The following is a 6,130-nucleotide window of genomic DNA, read 5'->3' on the forward strand; positions in this document are numbered from 1 at the left end:
TATCGGCCAGTGCAGGCAAGTGGGATTAGCTGGGTTAGGCAATTTGGTCGACATGGATGAGTTAGGTCAAATTGCCTATTTCCATGCTGTATGACTCTATGTGGGACTTAGATAGTCACATACTAACTTTCTCTACTTTTTAGAGACAGACTGTTCTGTATAAAACGGAAGATTTTAGGCAGAAAGTTCTCGAAGCACTGTGATGAGTCATAATGAGTATAATGTCAACCATAGCCCACAGTTTTGGTGAATTACGACAGAATATAAGTAGAACAAACAATGTCAATGGAAAGTAATCGCACGATAAATAGGAGTACGTGTGGAAGAAAATGATCAGATGTAAGCTGCATTGATATTGAACCTGGATGACTGGAGCATAAAATTGATGATGAGGTTAGTGGAAATAATGAAGGAAGAAACTAATGTATCAGAAAGAATTCAGAAAGAAAATTAATTCTGCTTATTACATGAAATTTCTGCATGTAACTGACATTAAGACTCATCAAGATGCATCAATTGATATCAGAGACTGCTGTTGCTTAAGAAATAATAATAATAATGATAATGGATGGGATTTATATAGCGCCTTTCTAATAATTAAGGCGCTTTACATCGCATTATTCATTCACTCCTCAGTCACACTCGGTGGTGGTAAGCTACTTCTGTAGCCACAACTGCCCTGGGGCAGACTGACGGAAGTGTGGCTGCCAATCTGCGCCTACAGCCCCTCCGACCACCACCAATCACTCACACACAATCACACACATTCACACACAGGCAAAGGTGGGTGAAGTGTCTTGCCCAAGGACACAACGACAGTATGCACTTGGAAGCAACAAGAAGGGACCTCCTTTTCAAGCTATGGTCTATCAATTAAAGTGTGTTAACTAACAAAGTGAACAACTATTATATAGAAGACAGTGGGTCTGCAAAATTAATTGAAGCCATTAATAATAGCTTGTTCTAAGCTCCCCCCAGTCTAGGTTCAGTCAATAAAATATTGAATCAAGCACTTGAGCAACTAAACTTTATTTTGGATAACACAACACAAATTCCCCAATACAATAACTAACCACCGCGGGTTAAATCCCTCCTAGCCTTGTGCAAGCAGGGACACTCCAAAAGGTCATGCCGTCCCAAGCGCTCTTCCAGAATTACAAAGAACCTCGTGGGGGCTGCCTTTAATAGGTCCCCGAACCTTCAGGGTTCTGAACTACATGGAGGTGGTCTCGAGACAGTCCAATAACACATATCGATTACAGCAGTACATGATTGACAGTTCCCTAACCCAATAACATAGTAACTAATACATTGTATCTGATGAGGCTTCAAGAAGGAAGCTAACATAGATGAATAATGCAACATATGCCTTGAGATTCAGACAACCCAGACACAGCTTAACATTTCAACCAATCAACAACTAACAAAGGAAGCTTTCACAACATTATTTACACTATGTATATCTGGTTTGCATTGATCCAATTAGCTCTATGCATTTCACACTTCATTGTAAGACTTCTGCAGATGTCTCATTCTTTCTCTGCAGCTCTTATCTGGGCCACAGACATGCTGGCACCATTCAGCAGCTTGTCTCAGTTCTGCAGAGGCACATTTAACTTGACCCAAGTGGCCTAGCAGTACATAAGCAATTACTCAATTTTAATGCCATGGCTGCTCCAATTTAGCCAGGATTAACATTCCTCCCTTTTATCATATATGATAAACCATCATTTACGATACTCAGATATACATGGGTGACTCTTACATTATTAATCATATTGGCAACCAGATGATGATGTGTCTTCACAGAATCTCATCAAGCTTCCTGAGTTTTCGTGGGCGTAGCTTCACAATTTCCGTCTGATGGGTCTTCACCTCCCGAGTTTTCGTGGACGTGGATCCCCTCCATCTCTGTTGTCAATCCCTCTGTACTCTATCCATAGCTGAACCTATAATTCCTAAGAGAACTTGGGATGAAGTAAGTTACCATTCATGCACGGATGCTTTCCCATACATTAATCCACTGTACCATTACTATTCTGTCAGTCACAAGCCCATTTTCTATTTAATCTTTCCCATACAGGGATCAACACTAATATATAGCTATTTTTTTTAATTTGAATTTGATTTGAATTTGATTCCTTTATTGTCATTCTGACCTTTCGGTCTGAACGAAATTTCGTTGCCTGCAGTCATACACAATAATAATAAATAACAAAGCATACAATAAACACAAATTAACATCCACCACAGTGAGTTCACCAAGCACCTCCTCACTGTGATGGAGGCAAAGTCTTAGTCTCTGTCTCTTCCCTCCTTGTTTTCCCTCTGCGCTGAGGCGATCGATCCAGGCCGAAGATGCCGCCCTCCAGTCCAGCGGACCTCCGTGGTGATGTCGCCGCTGCCAAAAGCCGGAACGCTGTCTCCGCTCCGAGTCGGCCCGTCACAGCCTCAGCTCCGAGTCCCGCTGCCTCAGCGAGTCGGGCCACCGCTGCATCAGGTCCAAGTCCCCGTTGCCTCAGCTCCGAGTCCCGCCTGCCTCAGGCAAGTCGGGCCACCGCTGCATCAGCTCCGAGTCCCGCTGCATCAGCTCCCGAGTCCCGCTGTCATCAGCTACCGAGTCCCGCTGCCTCAGCTCCGAGTCCCACCTGCCTCAGCTCCGAGTCCCACCTGACTCAGCGAGTCCGGGGCCACCGCTGCATCAGCTTCCGAGTCCCGCTGCCTCAGCTCCGAGGTCCCGCGTGCATCAGCTCCGATTCCCCGCTGCGTTAGCTCCGAGTCCCGCTGCATTAGCTCCGAGTCCCCGCTGCATCAGCTCCGAGTCCCGCTGCCTCAGCTCCAAGTCCCGCTGCCTCAGCTCCAAGTCCCGCTGCCTCAGCTCTGAGTCCCGCTGCCTCAGCGAGTCGGGCCACCGCTGCATCAGCTCCGAGTCCCGCTGCCTCAGCTCCGAGTCCCGCAGTCTCAGCTCCGGGCCGCTGCCGAAAGCTGGAACGCCGCATCAGCGAGTCGGGCCACCGCTGCCTCAGCCCCGAAGTCGGTCAGCCTCGCGTTGTAGGTCCTGGCTGGCTCTGCCTCCGGAGCCTCGAGGTCGGTCGCAGGTTGGAGACCGCCAGCTCCGCCATTAGGCCTCAGCGCAGACGGAGGCAGAGAAGGGGGATACGACAAGAAAGTCGCATTCCCCTAAAGGAAGAGACAAAAAAACATGTTTCACCCCCCCCCCTCCCCCCTCCCCCCATAACACAACCTAATAAACTAAAATTTAGCTAAAACAAGACAAAAAAAACAACAACAAAAAGTAAAAACAAATGGACTGCAGGCGAGCCGCAGCTGTTCAACAGCGCCACCACTTCCGGAGCTCAGTCAATTTATCTCCTTATTCATATGATGTTCTTCAATGTATTTCTGATGATGGTTTCTCCTATCAATTTCAGCTGGGTTCAGTCCATATTTCCCTACAGGCATGACTCTTATTCAAGGAAAACCTTGAGGAATGTTTCAATACAACCAAATTCAGTCTCAGCCTTCAATTTAAGATTTTGAGTTTTAGGATCCCTCACCCTTTTCATTCCACAGCTTGTGGTCGATAACATAGTTCCATTCAATTGCTGTGGAATTCCCAGCTGTTGAAATTTAATCAATTAATTTCCATATATTGTAGATTATTATAATGCCTATTAAGAATCTAAGGACAATTTCTTTACACCTTGATAATAGGAGTCGCTTTACTATCAAGGGTTAGACAAATTTTAATTCACCGGCCAAATACATCGACTCTGACACAAGTACCCATTTCCCTAGTACTCCTTCTAATTCATTAAGACTTCTCCTCCAGTAACTATTTCTAGGCAGTTAACTTTGGTTTCTCGAAGGGGAGTTCTGCTATTCACATTTCCTCTTTCTTACTATTTCAATGCCACCTCTCATGTTCCCTGGATATTCCTTCATTTTACTTGTCCTTTCCTTTCTTTCTTTTAAAATCTTTATATTGTTTTTTTTCCAAAACCCCCCAAAATAAAACATAAAAAACAGAGCAAAAAAGAATAATGATAAACATAACAATGGTATTGATACATAGGGATCAGGATTACATTAATAACAGGTATAACCTAATATGAGACCAGTCTCAAAATACACAATGAATATAGACCTCGCGGTCTCTATGTAAATATAGTTAAATCTTTAAAAGGAAACTTATAAATGCAAAAAAAAACACAAAGACAAAAAGACAAAAAGAAAAAGAAAAAAGGAAAAAACAAACCCCCCTAAATTAAAGAAGAAAAAAAAGAAAAATTGATAATAATAAAATAAGAATAAAAATAAATTAAATTAAAAAACAAAGCAAAGCAAAACCGAATCTGAACTGAGAATTTCAACAATTTAAGTCTGTTTGTCGTCAAGTCCGTTCCACCCTATAGAGGTAAAATAATTTTTATAACGGTTAAAGAGGGAGCAATTTATGTTGTGTGAAAGTGTTCAATAAATAATCAAATTTAACCAAGGGTTCAACAATGTCACTCCTGATTTTTTCAAAATTTAAACATTAGTCCTTTCCAAGTTCCATCCTTCCCTGATGTTCTTTAAACAATCCTTCCGTTTTGGCTGCCTGTCTGGGGGTGAGACAATTAAAATACCAAGTTAATTATCAAATTGTAAATACTCCTAATATAGATCTCATTAGTCAGTTCCAAATCCCAAGCTTTAATGTCCTTCCAATTCATCACTATACAATTTAGAGATCGAATTCAGAATTTTGACAATTTATTTCTAATGACTAGAATTTAGACGCAAAGTAGGTGTCCCCGAACCACAGAGGAGTATTCACATCCAAATTTAATTTGTTCTAACTGGTGCTTGCCTCAATGGTCTTCTGAATCTGTTCGTATTTTTTTTTCAGAGTATCAGATGTTATTCTCTTCTTTTCCCTTCACTGGTATCAGATATTATGTTATAGTTGGGCACTAGGGTATGTATCCTTTTCTTCCTTTTTGATATTAATTCTGAAGGAGTAGGAATACAATGGAGCAGAAATAGACAATAGACAATAGACAACAGGTGCAGGAGTAGGCCATTCGACCCTTCGAGCCAGCACCGCCATTCAATGTGATCATGGCTGATCATCCCCAATCAGTACTCTGTTCCTGCCTTCTCCCCATATTCCCTGACTCCGCCATTTTTAAGAGCCATATCTAGCTCTCTCTTGAAAGCATCCAGAGAACCTGCCTCCACCGCCCTCTGAGGCAGAGAATTCCACAGACTCGCCATTCTCTGTGAGAAAAAATGTTTCCTCGTCTCCGTTCTAAATGGCTTACCCCTTATTCTTAAATTGTGGCCCCTGGTTCTGGACTCCCTCAACATCGGGAACATGTTTTCTGCCTCTAGCGTGTCCAAACCCTTAACAATCTTATATGTTTCAATGAGATACCCTCTCATCCTTCTAAACTCCAGAATTTATAAGCCCAGCTGCTCCATTCTCTCAGCATATGACAGTCCCGCCATCCCGGGAATTAACCTTGCAAACCTACGCTGCACTCCCTCAATAGCAAGAATGTCCTTCCTCAAATTAGGGGACCAAAACTGCACACAATACTCCAGGTGTGGTCTCACTAGGGCTCTGTACAACTGGAGAAGGACCTCTTGGCTCCTATATTCGATTCCTCTTGTTATAAAGGCCAACATACCATTCGCTTTCTTCACTGCCTGCTGTACCTGCATGCTTACTTTCATATACAGATGTACAAGGACCCCCCCAGATGCCGCCATTTAGATAGTAATCTGCCTTCCTGTTTTTGCTACCAAAGCGGATAACCTCACATTTATCCGCATTAAAATTCATCTGCCATGCATCTGCCCACTCCCCCAACCTGTCCAGTCACACTGCATTCTCATAGCATCATCCTCACTGTTCACACTGCCACCCAGCTTTGTGTCATCTGCAAATTTGCTAATGTTACTTTGAATCCCTTCATCCAAATCATTGATGTATATTGTAAATAGCTGCGGTCCCAGCACCGAGCCTTGTGGTACCCCACTAGTCACTGCCTGCCATTCTGAAAGGGACCCGTTAATCCCTACTCTTTGTTTCCTGTCTGCCAACCACTTCTCTATCCATGTCAGTACTCTACCCCCAATA

This window comes from Amblyraja radiata, chromosome 2, assembly GCF_010909765.2.
Source record: "Amblyraja radiata isolate CabotCenter1 chromosome 2, sAmbRad1.1.pri, whole genome shotgun sequence".
Classification (NCBI taxonomy): Eukaryota; Metazoa; Chordata; class Chondrichthyes; order Rajiformes; family Rajidae; genus Amblyraja; species Amblyraja radiata.